Source organism: Schistocerca gregaria, chromosome 5 (genome assembly GCF_023897955.1).
Source record: "Schistocerca gregaria isolate iqSchGreg1 chromosome 5, iqSchGreg1.2, whole genome shotgun sequence".
Taxonomy (NCBI): domain Eukaryota; kingdom Metazoa; phylum Arthropoda; class Insecta; order Orthoptera; family Acrididae; genus Schistocerca; species Schistocerca gregaria.
The window spans coordinates 379,491,863-379,509,884 of record NC_064924.1 but is presented as its reverse complement, the minus strand read 5'-3'; the positions used below and the strand labels follow the sequence as shown (position 1 = coordinate 379,509,884).

General features: G+C 38.7%; 1 protein-coding gene across 1 annotated transcript in view; it reads left to right on the top strand.

The window, feature by feature from the left end:
* The first annotated feature begins 546 nt into the window (after positions 1–546).
* The window catches only part of LOC126273071 (60S ribosomal protein L35), a 158,232-nt gene continuing 140,756 nt past the window's right edge, over positions 547–18,022 (top strand). Inside the window, exon 1 of the mRNA XM_049976482.1 lies at positions 547–551. The gene's annotated coding sequence lies outside the window, so the exon portion shown is untranslated. The remainder of the gene's footprint in view (positions 552–18,022) is intronic.

The following is an 18,022-nucleotide window of genomic DNA, read 5'->3' as shown; positions in this document are numbered from 1 at the left end:
GAAACAAGCCCCCGGGAGTAGACATCATTCCATTAGAACTACTGACAGCCTTGGGAGAGCCAGCCCTGACAAGACTCTGCCATCTGGTGAGCAAGATGTATGAGGCAGGCTAAATACCCTCAGACTCAGAGAAGAATATAATAATTCCAATCCCAAAGAAAGCAGGTGTTGACAGATGTGAAAATTACCTAACTATCAGTTTAGTAAGTCACAGCTGCAAAATACTAACACGAATTCCTTACAGGCAAATGGAAAAATTGGTAGAAGCTGACCTAAGGGAAGATCAGTTTGGATTCCGTAGAAATATTGGAACACGCAAGGCAATAATGACCTTACGACTTATCTTAAGAAGAAAGACTAAAAAAAGGCAAACCTACGTTTCTAGCATCAGTAGACTTAGAGAAAGCTTTTGACAATGTTGATTGGAATACTCCTTTCAACTTCTAAAAGTGACAGGGGTAAAACACAGGGAACAAAAGGCTATTTACAATTTGTACAGAAACCAGATGGCAGTTATAAGAGTCGACGGGCATGAAAGGGAAGCAGTGGTAGGGAAGGGAGTGAGACAGGGTTGCAGCCTCTCCCCGATATTATTCAATCTGTATATTGAGCAAACAGTAAAGGAAACAAAAGAAAAATTTGGAGTAGGTATTAAAATCCGTGGAGAAGAAATAAAAACTTTGAGATTCATCGATGACATGTTAATTCTGTCAGAGACAGCAAAGGACTTGGAAGAGCAGTTGAACGGAATGGACACTGTCTTGAAAGGAGCATATAAGATGAACATCAACAAAAGCAAAACGAGGGCAATGGAATGTAGTCGAATTAAGTCGGGTGATGCTGAGGAAATTAGATTAGGAAATGAGACACTTAAAGTAGTATAGGAGTTTTGCTACTTGGGGAGCAAAATAACTGATGATGGTCTAAGTACAGAGGATATATAATGTAGACTGGCAATGGCAAGGATAGCGTTTCTGAAGAAGAGAAATTTGCTAACATTGATTATAGGTTTAAGTGTCAGGCAGTCGTTTCTGAAAGTATTTGTATGGAGTGTAGCCATGTATGGAAGTGAAATATTCACAATAAATATTTTGGACAAGAAGATAATAGAAGCTTTTGAAATGAGGTGCTACAGAAGAATGCTGAAGAGTAGATGGGTAGATCACATAACTAATGAGGAGGTATTGAATATGACTGGGAAGGAGTTTGTGGCACAAAGTGACTGGAAGAAGGGATTGGTTGGTAGGACATGTTCTGAGGCATCAAGCGATCACCAATTTAGCATTGGAGGGCAGTGTGGAGGGTAAAAATCATAAAGGGACACCAAGAGATGAATACACTAAGCAGATTCAGAAGGATGTAGGTGGCAGTAGTTACTGGGAGATGAAGAATCTTGCACAGGATAGAGTAGCATGGAGAGCGGCATCAAACCAGTCTCATCATTGAAAACCAAAACAACAACAACATGTTGCTTAGATGAAAGTTGTAAACTTGTGAACACCTCAGAAATGAGCTATTTATATTCCAAATACAACAAATAAAAGATTCTATACATGACTGTTCAAATAAACAAATTTTTTGTTTTATTAGTTTCGATTTTGATGAAATATGGTATAAATTACACATATGAGAAGCCTAATATTTAGCATGAAATTAGAAGAGCGTTGAGGCTAAAGTGTTTTTTCCATAATTTTCTGGCATAGCAAGCTTTTATGATGTCCAAGATTAAAAGTCAAGACAAATGATCTTAAAATGTAACCATTTGTAAGGATTTGCAGGTAAAATACAAAGCTGGATTCCTTAGTTTCTCACCTAATTTTTACTATCCTCAAATGAAGATAAAAATTTTTGGCCATAAGTATTATTAAGTTTTATGTAAATTTTGATTATCCTGCCACTGCCTTGAAAAATATAGCATTATAAGCTTTTATTACTGCCATACCTTGCCATACACATATTGCAACTACATATTTTCCATTTTTCAAATGATATCTGCAGTAACATAGAGAAACGCACTCACTACACATACATACATGTAAGACTACGGTAGGCTTTCGCTGCCTGACACCAGAAAGCACTCCAAGCTGCAGACCCGACACCAGCCTTACACGTCCGATCGGCACCAAGATTTGCTGCCCCTAGAACCATGACCGGTCATGGCTCTCATCATTGCGTATTGGAAGCATTGCCTCAATGCAGTTGGTTACCAGCTTGTGCTGGGTTATTTGTAATTCAAGCTGTGTTGCGTTGTAGTGATGATCTACATTATGCTTGTGTGTAGTGTTAATAATGTAGCATAAGCTCTTCTGTAAAGTGCTTTGTTATTTCCTCACTCTGGTTAGAATATAATGATCCCAGTTCTGTTTTTATGTTTAACTTCTATCCATAAATCGTCATAAAATGTTAGTATTTCGTGACAGTCTCTGTGTTTGCTTAGCAATGTATTGTTTATTTGTTGCTATGCAAAATTTCTTCCTGATTTGAGTTTCACATAAATTGAAAATATCAAAAATTCGTTTATCTCTCTTTCCTTTATGTATACATAGCGTCTCTTGATGTTTTAATGTTTTACAGTTGTTGCACTTGGGTAGCAAATGTCACTGGAACACTAAGTTATGACTGCCAATTTTTCTCATTAAATATTCTCTTATATTTTATTTCTTTGCAGTCATATTAGTCTTGAAGTACATACTTACTAACCAAAACATTATGACCACCTGCTTAATAGCTTGTTTGTTCGCCTTTGGAATGAAATACATCACCGATTCTGCATATCAGGGTTCCATCAGTTTGTTAGCAGGTTTGTGGAGGTATGTGACATTAGATGTCTACACACAGGTCACATAATTAGCGTACGTTACTTGCCACTGATCTGTGTTCACGATTATGGTGCCCAATAATGACCTAGATGGGTTCCATAGGATTTACATCAAGTAAATTTGCTCACTGAGAGAACAACATGAGTTCACTATAATGCTCCTCAAACCACTGTAGCACAGTTATGGCCCCGAGACATGGACAATTACACTACTGAAAGATGATATTGCCATCGGAAGACATCAAGCATGAAGGGATACAGGTGGTTCACAACTGTCAGCATGTCTTAGATTACTACCACAGGTTCCATGTAAGTGCAGGAGAATCTCTCCCACAGCAGAATACCACTCACCATCCTGTGGCCGTGGCATGCTGCATGTTTCAAGCTGATAAATCTCATACATCTTAAAAAGAACTAGCAACAGAAATCAATGTTAAAGAAATTAACTATAATTAAAAACCACTGATGTATAATATAAGCGAATTATATCTCACAAAATTATTATTTTTTTATGTATCATAAGTCATTTTGTACCATGTAATATTATGAATATACTGCATCATAAGTAATTATGTACAATGTAATATTATATATATGCTGTGAAAGTTCCTATGTATATTTAATGTGTAAGCTATTTTATATACTTTTATATTTCATATTATCTAGATTGTAAGCCTAATGACCTGTCCTGTGTTACAAGTACATATCTGTACAAAAGGTAAGTTATGGGACCAATAAAAACACAATCACTACTGCTAACACATCACACTATATCTATATACACACTTAGTAACACTGGAGAAACCTTTTCTAAAATATTCCTATACTAAAGTATCCTATAGCACAAAATCACATGAAAGTTGAAGAAGGATAATTCTGATTCACTTATAAACTACAGATAGAATAGGAGAAGAGTTTGACTGCCTCAGGAAACATGAAAACTGAGACAGACAGCTGGGGTAAGCATTATTGCCACATAATGAAACCAACACAAAATGTTGAATCCCCTATTTGCTAATTGCACAAGAAATTATTCCCAAATATTACATCAATGCTGAGATTTTTAATTACCAAGAAATTGCACTCCAACAGCTGTCCTGTAAGTTCCTCAGTTAATAGTATCTCTTGTTTTTTCCCTCTTTGATATCTTCCTAGTAGCACCAATAATTTTGATTCCACAAACATGCATATTACTATACCCTCTGTGTTTTTTATGAATTTAAAAAAATGCCTGTGAAATGCTATTAAAATCACTACCACTCTCCAGTAAACATTTAACATGTATAGCTTGCTGTTATTACAGGTTGACACACTTCATTCTCACTTATCATGTGATCTTCTTCATACAACACATCCTCATTAATACTTTCCTTGGAAAAACTGTCATCCTGCTTACCATAATGATCGTCAGACCCACTGTCATTTTCTCTGTGCTTTAGATTTTGTATGTCTTCCACCTTTTTCTCCATTTCAGTCAATTTGGAATCTAAATTTTCATTTACTTTTACCAGTTTTTCCTCTACCACTACTGCACACTTGGTTTCTACCTCAATTTTTAAATCATTTTTAATCTGATCAGTTTTGTTCTCAAGTTTAGCTCTATTTTCTGCACATTGTTTCTCAGAAACCTGCACCTACATACTACTGTCATCCCAAAGCTTGTTTTGCTCTTCCACACATTTACAACTCAGTGTTAATTTCTCATTAGTATTATCACAATCTTTAACTACCACATTAAACTTCTTATTTAATTCTAGAAGATTAGATCTGACTACCTTAATCTCCTTTTTTATTTCTTTCTTCAGTTCATCCTTTATGTTAACCATGTCAGTTCTGATGCTGTCAGTTTTCTTTTCCACCCTGCTAATGTCATTTTTCATACTGCTAATGTCTTCTTTCATACTCATATTACTCAATCCACAAATAATTTGCCTTAACATCACTTCAAAATTTCCGTCTGCCATAAGCTTTTGCTCTTGCTGACTTTCGCTACTGGGTTCCTCCTCCTCAGCTTTAATGATCTCATCCACTTCAGTACTGTATTTGTCCTTATCGCTCTTTACAATAGGACTTTTTTCCCCATCTTTCAAAGTTACATTCGTGTCTGATTTATAACTACCATTGTCTATAGAACCAGTCGCACTTATGTCTTTCTGTTCATTTAACAACTTAACCTCTACAGCTTTGTCCTCAGTCACACTGTCTTGTTCATGAAGGCCACTCGTCATGTATCACTTAATACCAAACAGATTTGCTATGAAATTACCTTGTTTGTTAATCAGTCGTCTGCTGATTGCTGCTGCAGTTGTCATCTCGATTTGTAGTCTGCTGACAATTGTAATTCTCTTGGTGAGGTGTCTTGTTTATCTTGGTCAGCTGTGTCTACCTGTGTGCTGCTTGGCTGCTCCTGTACTCAATTGCTGCTTCCATAGAACCTGCTCGCTGATTGGCTGCTGTCCTATTGTGGTCATGAAACTCGTGCTGATTGGCTGTTGTACCACTGCACTGTAAAGCGCTGTTGATTTCACTGTTCAAAGTTAGAAAGTCCTTGTTTATTGTGGCTACGTACAATATTCCTCGGCCAAGGCACCAAATGTGACAGTTGGTCTTCTTTATTTCTTCGTTGATTGTCCTCGGTGTCAATGTACTGCATTGCTACATTGGCTGAAAAATGGTGTTTGTAATTATGACATTGGCTACTGTAAATAATGTAGCTGACAGGTGCACAGTTGTTTTTCACAGTACTTTAATTTCACTGTTACCACCCCCCCCCTCCCCCATAATAACACAGTTACATGGCCAGTGCTGTTGTTTAACTTTCGATAAACCTCATTAATAGTTTGCTGGCAAATCTCCACATATTGCTACAATAGTTTACTACTGAACATCTACGAGCAGTAAGAGCCTAACCACGAAGTTCACAGTTCCTGAAGAATAGAAAGATATGTATGGAGTAGATTCTGTCACTGTTTTAACACATGGCCTAATTGTATAACACTTATTTCACAGTTAAGTTGAAGCATTGTTGTTGTATCCAACACAGGTTTCTCAGCTGAAACTTGGCTGTGGACTGACTGTCTTGAGTTCAAAAATTGGGCCTTTATATATCCTCATAATAGTAAGTGCCAAAACTACGCATTATTTGAAATTCAGTTTACGGAAATTACAATTAAAACTGAACTCATTAAATTACTGAATACATCAAAAAATTGGTTATTTCTAACAGTTTCTTCTACTACTTGAGTTAGGCCGAATTATTTGTTTAAATCCTGAATTTAATCAATATAAGTATGCGAAGAATGCTTTGAAAAAAAACTGTTAATTACTCTGGAATTAATTAACAGCCGGCTTCGCTAACATGTTTTCAAACAGAACCAAATACATCCTTTAAGAATACTACTAGTCATTCCTCCAAATTTTTACAATTATCACAGAATTTATATTTGTTTATACGTCAACAATAGAATTTAAGTTACGAAACCATTACTGATTTCGGCGTGTAATGAAAGATACTAGCCAGGAATAGTCGAAATAAATTAGAAAATCAATTACACATAAAACTAAGCACAATATTAGATCTTCTGGTACATTCTTTAAAACTGAGGGCCAGCCTTTCTCTTTTATTAAACTACAGATTATACTCACATATGTTAATCGCAATTAGTTCAAAAGCAAAAAAAAATGTATTTTAATGAGGCAGACAGCAAAAAAAGAGGGGAAGTAAACATATCCCAGCTTGCTTCATCACATCATGTCCCTTGTGATGCTATCGTAAGAGAGCTCTATCCAGAGACTTCAGACAAGAGACTGTTTCAAATATATATCCAAGCTCGATGTTCTCTTCTTCAGCATTTTTCATTATGGTTCAAAGGATCCTCTGCCTGGTGTGTTCCTTAGAGCTGCAGTTGGTGATGAGGTGTCTCTGCAATTGCTCTGAATCACAACAATGGCTGCTGCACCCCAACACCACCTGTAGCTCAACAAATACTTCAAACAGAATGTGGACAAAACCAAACAAAGACAAATATCTAACTTCATAAGTGATACATAAGTTTGCACACTAACATCATATAACACAACTCAATACTAGAATCAATGCTATAGCTCTACATGTTTAATACATCATTAATGAATTGATCCCGAGTTGTTTGAAACACACAAGAAAAATGGGGTTTTTGTTTGTTAAATTCACAGTAAGTAAGATTTTTTTTCAGCAGTTATAACTTACCTTAGTTTGATGTCCAACACACCAATGGACCAAACCTGAATCATCAGTCCACTACCATCTGGAGTTATTTAAGGGTGAATGTTTTTTAGTGTAAAACCTGAATGTTGCAGATACAAATGGTGCCATCGGCTGAGAATTGATTTCAGCCCAATTAAAATCTTTTGCAATTTGCCTGGAAGACAGCTCTGATTCATTATTTAAACCTTTCTTAATACACTGTAACACAGCTACAGTGAGACGTGTTGGGATGGGTGTACATATGGCCCCTGGTATGGGTTAAACCAAAAACTTTTCTACTCAGCTCAAGTACAAACTTCACACCAGGGCCTCAATTTTGTGCATGGCCATTTCATACACATTTGTCACTGCGCTTCCGCACTTTAACAGTACCGGTAGTCCGTAAAGGACTGCAATAATATAAGTGTGTTACAAATAGTATTCTTTAAGGTTTAATGATGAAACCATCATAGTATCGATTAGCTGGATATATAGCATGGTATTACAACAAATGATTTCACTGTTTAGAAATATCACTACATTAAAAAACTAATTCAATTAACAAACTCTTTTATTGTAACCTATATTGTTACATTCTTTTTGAAAAGAAAAATGAAAATAATGATTAATAATAATAAAGAAATGATTATGTGGATAATCATTTCAAGTGTACTGAAAAAAATACCAATAATAAGGAACATAGGGAAGATACTACAAGATTTACTATCATTTAAACATCCAGTAAACCCCCTCACACCATAGCCACTAAGTCAGTAGTCTGTGTGTAGCTATCAACCAGTTAACACCTCAATTTCGAAGTCTTCAAGTTGCATTTAATACAATATCATACAGTACTTTGTGTTTAGTAATATTTTTGTGAGCTTAGTTTGAATCTGCCCCCAGCCATCATCCAGTTCATATCTCAGTGGTAAAGTTTGCCAGTGTGTCAAGTTCTTAATGTAAAAGCCTGCAGGTAGCATTCAATAACATGAACATGTGGGTATTGCCATCAGTTATTTAAAAATCAATTGTTTCCAGAGACTATTAAATGAAAACCAGTTTTTATGTATTCAGAACTCTTGTGAAAGTGCACTGAAAAGCAATGTAACAGTTTAGTGATAGTGTTTACCAGTGTTAATGTCTATATGAAACCTTGTAGACAAGCTGGTCATTGTACTGTCATGAGTGAGAATAAATGTTAAAACCAATCAAAATAACAAAATGTTGCACCAATTATTTAATAATTTTTTTATGAAACAATATTACAGTGAGACAATGGAATTAGACATCTAGCTATCAAGGGACACCAGTTACTCTCAGGTAAGGGATGTTTCAAATGGTGGCTCAATTTTGCACCTAGCAAATCATTTTGTTATGTATTTTCACACTTAACTGACCCTACATTTCCCATGTATCTTTTGGAGCCATCAGTTTGAATATTCTTCTTGCATAGCATTTTATCATTTGTAATACACACATTTCTAATCTTGTGTGTATGTCAATTGTTCTTACTCACTGAGCAGCTGTAAGTACCCATTATAAACTTATTTCACACTATCTGCTGTCTTTTCATATTCATTGTAGACATTGTTCATTATGAAGATGATCTATGTAAACATGAAGGTAGAACTGTTTCTATAAAATTCTGTGTTTGGTTTGTTGGATCCAAACTTCATTGTTGAGGAATATAGTTGTGCAAAATTTACAGATTGTAGTTTATCTTTACCTGGATGTGTTGCACATGGATCATTTCATTTCTGATGTGTTGTTGTCGTCTTGTCCTGAGACTGGTTTGCTGCAGCTTTCCATGCTACTCCATCCTGTGCACACTTCTTCATCTCCCAGTACCTACTGCAACCTACATCCTTCTGAATCTGCTTAGTGTATTCATCTCTTGGTCTCCCTCTACAATTTTTACCCTCCACACTGCCCTCCAATACTAAATTGGTGATCCCTTGATGCCTCAGAACATTTCCTACCAACCGATCCCTTCTTCTAGTCAAGTTGTGCCACAAACTCCTCTTCTCCCCAATCCTATTCAATACCTCCTCATTGGTTATGTGGTCTACCCATCTAATCTTCAGCATTCTTCTGTAGCACCACATTTCGAAAGTTTCTATTCTCTTCTTGTCTAAACTGTTTATAGTCCATGTTTCACTTCCATACATGGCTACACTCCATACAAATACTTTCAGAAACGACTTCCTGACACTTACATCAAAACTCGATGTTAACAAATTTCTCTTCTTCAGAAATGCTTTCCTTGCCAGTACCAGTCTACATTTTATATCACCTCTGTTTCGACCATCATCAGTTATTTTGCTCCCCAAATAGCAAAACACCTTTACTACTTTAAGTGTCTCATATCCTAATCTAATTCCCTCAGCATCACCTGACTAAATTCGACTACATTCCATTATCCTTGTTTTGCTTTTGTTGATGTTCATCTTGTATCCTTCTTGCAAGACACTGTCCATTCTGTTCAACTGCTCTTCCAAGGCCTTTGCTGTCTCTGACAGAATTACAATGTCATCAGCTAATTATTTTTTTTTTGTATTTCTTCTCCGTGTATTTTAATACCTACTCTGAATTTTTCTTTTGTTTCCTTTACTGTGTGCTCAATATACAGATTGGATAACATCGGGGAGAGGCTACAACCCTGTCTCACCCACTTACCAACCACTGCTTCCCTTTCATGCTATCTGGTTTCTGTACAAATTATAAACAGCCTTTCACTCCCTGTATTTTACCCCTGCCACCTTCAGAATTTGAAATGCTACAAATGTAGGTTTACCTTTCCTTAATCTATTTTCTAGGATAAGTCGTAGGGTCAGTATTGCCTCGTGTGTTCCAATATTTCTATGGAATCCAAACTGATCTTCCCCGAGGTCAGCTTCTACCAGTTTTTCCATTCGTCTGTAAAGAATTCGAGTTAGTATTTTGAAGCCGTGACTTATTAAACTGATAGTTCGATAATTTTCACATCTGTCAACACCTGTTTTTTTTGGGATTGGAATTATTATATTCTTCTTGAAGTCTGCAGGTATTTCGCCTGTCTCATACATCTTGCTCACCAGGACTGGCTCTCCCTATTTCTTATATAACTCACAAAAACCAAGTATTACTGCTCCAGTAAATCAAAATTATTAATTGCTGTTTTTCATCCATCTAAATAGTTGTTCTTGTAGGTAGAACTGTGATTCTCTGTTCTGAATTATTGCATGCATAAGGGAAAGAATATATATCATTTCAGATTTTTTTTTCCTTTTTCTTTTCACGTTTCCTTTCTATTTCAAGTTTTCCCGAGGGTTGTTTTTTTTCCCCCCCATCATTGGCCTGTTGTTTTCAGTGGGTTTAGGGACGTTATCCCAGCTGCCTGATGATACTGCTAACTACCACCCTACTCTTCCTGTCCTTAGATGTACTGTGAGCAGCTGGATGATGGTTTCTGTTGTCTACAGGTAGGTGCTCTGCTACTGTCAGCAATCATTACTGAAATGACTACTGTTGGGCAGTATTGTCTATCTAGCTGTGTAAACTAAGGCCATAAGATCTCTTGTCCTAACTTTCACTGTGTGCACCTGCTACTGACACTCACTACTACATCTTTTGACTTAACTGACAACTACATTTACTGAAGCTGCAGGACCACCACCTTTGCAAGGTTACTTATGGACATTAATATCTTAATCCATGTGAACACTGCCAATGAAAGGTAAGTATGGGTTCAGGTACCAGGCTGACACACTTTTTTAACTTGTCCTGAAGTTTCACTATAGTATCCATGTGGCTGCACACTTAAACACTCTGTAGGTTTTTAATTCAAATGAACAACACAGTGGTGTTGAACAGCTTCTGTCATACGAAAGTTGTTTAAAAAAGAACATTACAGTTTTACTGTAATACTTATTAATTTTGACTAACACTGACAAGCAGTTCGTCCCAAATGTGTGCAATGTGAGCTCTTTCTATTAGGATGTTTCAAGTAAGTCATGTGACAGCCGCATCAGTTCCCTTTGCAGGAGTTCTGGTGTATTTGTGAGTGGTTGTGGATAAGACCATTGAAGCCTATCAAGCAACTGAAGACAATTACTTGTGACTGTATAAAGTTACCAAAATGTGAAGCAAAATGTCTTACTGCTTAACATTTCTATGATTCATGTTGTAATTCAAGAAAGAGTTGTAGTATATCAGGATTAAAAATACCAGTATGACTTGAATCAGCATATAACAATGGCTCACAAACTTTCACTCCGAAAATGCCAAAACATATTCAGTTTTGGAGATGACAAGCTAGTTTAATATGCATCCTTTGCAAACTATAATGTACACACAGGTTTGTTTTTTTGAGTATCTATTGCTTACAAACATGAATACATTGTAATCAGTACCTTTAAAGAAAAATCTAATGCTGCATCATTACTATACAGCACATGTAAGAGGATAGTAGACAATTACAAACTACTATCACAGTCGCATCAAAGTATTTCACACCCCATGAATATCGATTCCTACTGCCAAGCCCGTCTGATGCAAGAAATACAAACCAGCCTTTCATTTTCGAGTGGCTGTTTATAATGTACATAAGGCTTCTCTACAATACGGCCCACAAAGGAATTCGGTCCACCCTGCGTTTGAGTGAAGGGACTGATGGCCTTTGTAGTCTGGTCCTTTCAACTCTACACAAATCAATCAACCAGACAGAAAACAAACCAATATACAAAGTGTGATCAAAAAGTAACAGGAAATTTTTAATTTTGGGGCTTTATACATCTAACTTTCCGTTGGTTTGAATATTCAGTCTATTGTTGACAGTCAAAAAGATTGTACCATGTGTGTTTTCATATGCTTGAGAAATTTTTATTTACGAAAAAGATGGATCAAAGAATTTGCATTTAATTTTGCTTGAAAGATGGAATAAAGGGCAGCACCACATTTAAAATGTTGACTCTGGCTTTTGATGAATCTTCTATGAGTAAGACCACAGTTTACGAGTGGTGTGGAAGTGTCAAAGCGGCTCGAGATGACAAAGATGATGGCCACTCTGGCCAGCCAAAACATCGATTACTGACTACAACATGGAAGAAGTACATGAAACGGTTCTGTAAAATCACCGAACCACCATCTGAGATGTTGCTGATGATGTAGACATACCCTTTATGTATGAAACATGTAGCAGCAAAGTTGGTAAAATGAAGTCAACAATGATTCAGAACTTCTAAAGAAGGTTGTAACAGATAATAAAAAGTGGGTATACGGGTGTGATGCCAATCACCCCAATGGAAACACCTTTAAGAGCTTATATATAAAAAAACATTCCACATGGGAAAAATATATTAAAAACAAGATTCCATGACTTACCAAACGGGAAAGTGCTGGTAGATAGGCACAGTGAAAAAACACACAAACACACACACAAAATTTCGAGCTTTCGCAACCGACGGTTGCTTTGTCAGGAAAGGGGGAAGGAGAGGGAAAGATGAAAGGATGTGGGTTTTAAGGGAGAGGGTAAGGAGTCATTCCAATCCCAGGAGCAGAAAGACTTACCTTAGGGGGAAAAAGGACAGGTATACACTCGCGCGCGCGCACACACACACACACATATCCATCCACACATATACAGACAAAAGCAGACATATTTAAAGGCAAAGAGTTTGGGCAGAGATGTCAGTCGAGGCGGAAGTGCAGAGGCAAAGATGTTGAATGACAGGTGAGGTATGAGTGGCGGCAACTTGAAATTAGCGGAGATTGAGGCCTGATGGATAACGAGAAGGGCGAGTTCCCATCTCCGGAGTTCAGATAGGTTGGTGTTAGTGGGACGTATCCAGATAACCCGGCGTGTGTAACACTGTGCCAAGATGTGCTGGCCGTGCACCAACCTTTCCTCCAAACCTCTCCCAATCCGAAACCTCTGTCCTATCCAAAGGCCTCACCTCCAGCCCCACTCCCAGATTCAACCAAACTGCCCTTGTCAAAGATTTACTGTCCTACACTCGTAGTCTCTGCTGGAAATATCACTTTGCCACGAAGAAAAATAACCCTGATCCCACTCCTAATGATCCAACTCCCCAAGACACTATCCAAATTGAACCCTGCCAGGAACAGTTCCGTCCTCGATCACAGCGGGACCCACATCCTCTTCCTCAAAATCACCCTCTCCAAAGCTTCCAGGAATTTCTCACTTCCAGCCTTGCCTCTCAATCTTTCTTGAAAAACCTTAATCCTACTCCGAACATCACCACAGCTGAAGCCCAGGCTATCTGTGATCTGAAAGCTGACCGATCCATCATCACTCTTCCGGCTGACAAGGGTTCCACGACCGTGGTACTTGATCGTCGGGAGTATGTGGCTGAGGGACTGCTTTCAGACAACTCTACTTACAAAGTTTGCCACGGTAACCCCATTCCTGATGTCAAGGCGGAGCTTCTAGGAATCCTCAGAACCGTAGACCCCCTACAAAACCTTTCACCTGACTCCATCAACCTCCTGTACCCACCGACACCTCCCACTCCTACCTTCTACCTACTTCCTAAAATTCACAAACCCAAACATCCCGGCCGCCCCATTGTAGCTGGTTACCAAGCCCCCACAGAACGTATCTCTGCCTACGTAGATCAACACCTTCAACCCATTACATGCAGTCTCCCATCCTTCATCAAAGACACCAACCACTTTCTCGAACGCCTGGAATCCGTACCCAGTCTGTTACCCCCAGAAACCATCCTTGTAACCATTGATGCCACTTCCCTATACATAAATATCTCACACATCCAGGGCCTCGCTGCAATGGAGCACTTCCTTTCACGCCGATCACCTGCCACCCTACCTAAAACCTCTTTCCTCATCACCTTAGTCATCCTGACCCACAACTACTTCACTTTTGAAGGGCAGACATACCAACAATTAAAGGGAACAGCCATGGGTACCAGAACGGCCCCCTCGTACGCCAACCTATTTATGGGTTGCTTAGAGGAAGCCTTCTTGGTTACCCAAGCCTGCCAACCCAAAGTTTGGTACAGATTTATTGATGACATCTTCATGATCTGGACTCACAGTGAAGAACTCCAGAATTTCCTCTCCAACCTCAACTCCTTTGGTTCCATCAGATTCACCTGGTTGTACTCCAAATCCCATGCCACTTACCTTGATGTTGACCTCCATCTGTCCAATGGCCAGCTTCACACATACATCCACATCAAACCCACCAACAAGCAACAGTACCTCCATTATGACAGCTGCCACCCATTCCATATCAAATGGCCCCATCCCTACAGCCTAGGCCTTCGTGGCAAATGAATCTGCTCCAGTCCTGAATCCCCGAACTATTACACCAACAACGTGAAAACAGCTTTCGCATCCTGCAACTACCCTCCCGACCTGGTACAGAAGCAAATAACCAGAACCACTTCCTCATCCTCTCAAACCCAGAACCTCTCACAGAAGAACCCCAAAAGTGCCCCACTTGTGACAGGATACTTCCCGGGACTGGATCATACTCTGAATGTGGCTCTCCAACAGGGATACAACTTCCTAAAATCCTGCCCCGAAATGAGATCCATCTTTCATGAAATCCTCCTCACTCCACCAAGAGTGTCTTTCCGCCATCTGCCTAACCTTCGTAACATCTTGGTTCATCCCTATGAAATCCCCAAACCACCTTTCCTACCCTTGTAACCACCCCCGGTGTAAAACCTGTCCCATGCACCCTCCCACCACCACCTACTCCAGTCCTGTAACCCGGAAGGTGTACGCGATCAAAGGCAGAGCCACGTGTGAAAGCACCCACGTGATTTACCAACTGACCTGCCTACACTGTGATGCTTTCTATGTGGGAATGACCAGCAACAAACTGTCCATTCGCATGAATGGACACAGGCAGACAGTTTTTGTTGGTAATGAGGATCACCCTGTGGCTAAACATGCCTTGGTGCACGGCCAGCACATCTTGGCACAGTGTTACTCCGTCCGGGTTATCTGGATACTTCCCACTAACACCAACCTATCTAAACTCTGGAAACGGGAACTTGCCCTTCAATATATCCTCCCTTCCCGTTATCCACCAGGCCTCAATCTCCGCTAATTTCAAGTTACCACCACTCATACCTCACCTGTCATTCAACAACATCTTTGCCTTTGCACTTCTGCCTCGACTGACATCTCTGCCCAAACTCTTTGCCTTTAAACATATCTGCTTGTGTCTGTATATGTGTGGATGGATATGTGCGCACGCGCTTGTACCTGTCCTTTTTTCCCCTAAGGTAAGTCTTTCTGCTCCCGGGATTGCAATTACCCTCTCCCTTAAAACCCACATCCTTTCGCCTTTCCCTCGCCTTCCCTCATGAAGCAACTGTTGGTTGCTAAAGCTTGAATTTTGTGTGTATGATTGGGTTGGTTTGTGTGTCTACCAACCTGCCAGCACTTTTGTTTGGTAAGTCATCATCATCTTTCTTTTTAGATATATTTTTCCCACGTGGAATGTTTCATTCAATCACATGTGAAGGTTCTTCTCATTGTCTTCAATTACAATGAGACAGTGTATCATGAGTTCCTTCCTTGTGGTCATCGTTAGTGAGGAATATTACATGGAAGGTATGTGCAATTTGCATGAAGCAGTCTGAAGAAATCTACAATGGGGGGGGGGGGGGGGGGACTACAGGAAATTGCATCATGATAATACTCCCACTTGCACCTCTAGGCCTATTTATGATTTTTTGGCAAAAAGGAAAACTTATGGTGCCTCAGCCATCATATTTGCTGGATATGACCTCCTGTGACTTCTTCCTATTCCCGAGGCTCAAGGTAACAATGGAAGGATGTCCTCTTGGTACAATTGATGAGGTAAAAACATAATCGCAGAGAAGCTAAACACCATAACGAAAATTAAGTTATAAAAGTGCTTCCAAGACTGGAAAAATCACTGGCACAAGAATATTATACCTAAGGGGAGATTACTTTGAAGGGGACGAAGTTGTTGAATAAATTAAGATACTTTAAGAAAAACAAAATCCTCATATCTTTTTTACTACACCTCATATGATATATGTAATCAAGTTGTTATTCTTAAGAAATAAAATACTCATCACCACCATGAAAAAAACACATGGTGGTCAGTTTGATAAAGATGTGCATTTAAATTATACTTTAACTGTTTCCTGACAAAACTGAACAATGGAAAGCAGTTACTCTTTTAGAAAACACATACATGCTGAGTTGAAGATATTGTTGGTAATGTGAGCGTGAACATAAATGGAAACAGTAGCCAGAATAGCATCTGCGCAGTGAAGTCAATATCTGGCACCTGCCAGTCATTGTCTGGACAGTATTCTGTGTTGCGAGTGCATTATGTCAGAACTAAGTGAATTAGAACAGTGGAAAATTTTGGCTCCTAATGTGGGTGCTCGAATAAACAAGATAGCCAAAGCTTTTGGCGTTTCAGGAGGCACTATCAATGATTTACACTGCATACACAGAAATCTGAGAATGATCATGTCAGCACCACCACAACACAATTTGATCTCCATAAGCTGGGAATTTCATTGTGACCTGGAATTTCAAAACACCCATAACATGAAAACATGTTTCCGAGGCCATAAAACCTAGACTATGGAGCAATTTGAGAAAGTCACTTTGTCAGATAAGTCTTGTCACACTGTAACTTCTGCCCAAATTCATGTCAAGAATGAAATATGGTGGGGGCTCAATGATTTGGACAGCCATATCATGCTATTCCTTCAGCTCCATGGTTCTTCAAGGACTCATCACTGCCAAGAATCAAGTGGCAGTTTTGGCTGATCAGTTCCATACCATGTTCCAATTTTTGTTCTCCAGTGGTGATGCTGTTTCCCAATACATAAAGCTTGCATTGTCTGAGACTGGTTTAGTAAGCATAAGGATGAATTGTCACATGTCCCTTGCCATCAAAGCCATTGGATCTAAATATTATTTAGTCTTTGTGTTCTATTTTGGAAAGAAGGATGCATGATCACTACCCAGCTCTATGATCATTACTTGCACTTGCTACTATTTTACAGGAAAAATTTCCCTTTAAAATTACACAGGATCTGTACTGATCCATTCCAAGATGACTGGGAACTGTTCTAAGTACCAATAGTTTCCCTACATTGTATCAGGTGTGGTAACCTGTCATGTTTTTGGAGTTTGCACATTTTTGTCCACCTGTATGTGTAGGAAATAAGCAAGTTTCATTGGAAGAAGAAACTCAAAATGTGATGTCAGTTATGTTACGAATCCCTTAAAATATACTACTGTTCATCATAAAGCACTGTGTGCTAAGTTGATTGATGTCCTACATGATGAAAACTAATTTTGGCTCACAATTTCATTCGATCAATTTATGTCTTTCCTAGGAGAGATTCTTTACCACATCGTTTCTCCTACCATACAGCAGTAAAATGGTTAAATTTTAATATTTTGTCCAGCTTCTTTCCCTTAAGAACAGATTTAAACATTTCTGAATGAGATAACAAGCCTTTGAAAGTCCTGTTGGATGAAGAAAGGCAATACTAACCAGCTTTATTGACTGCTGTTGCTATCCATCAGCCTGGAAAATGAAATGAATACAGAAACTTCAAGTGGTGGATAGTATTATTTGTTATCTTTACACACATATTAAAGCTTTCAGACTCATACTTTAAGACAACACATTCTAAAGTAGGATGGGCAACGAGTTGTTCCAGTCTTACAACACAGAATGATACTGGTTAAGGCTCAAGTGTTTTGGAGTCAACCATTCAACACACACTGTTGAATGTGGGGCTCTGCAGATGGCCACCTCTGTTTTCCCATGTAAACCTGATAACATTATGACTGCAGTGGGCACAGTCAATCTTGGACTCTGTATGAATGGGAACACCACCTGGTAATATGAATCACAATTCTTGTTATTTTCATGTCTACATACGCCATCATCCAGGCAAATGATTGCTAGCAACATTTGCTTCTTCATGCATGGGAGCAAT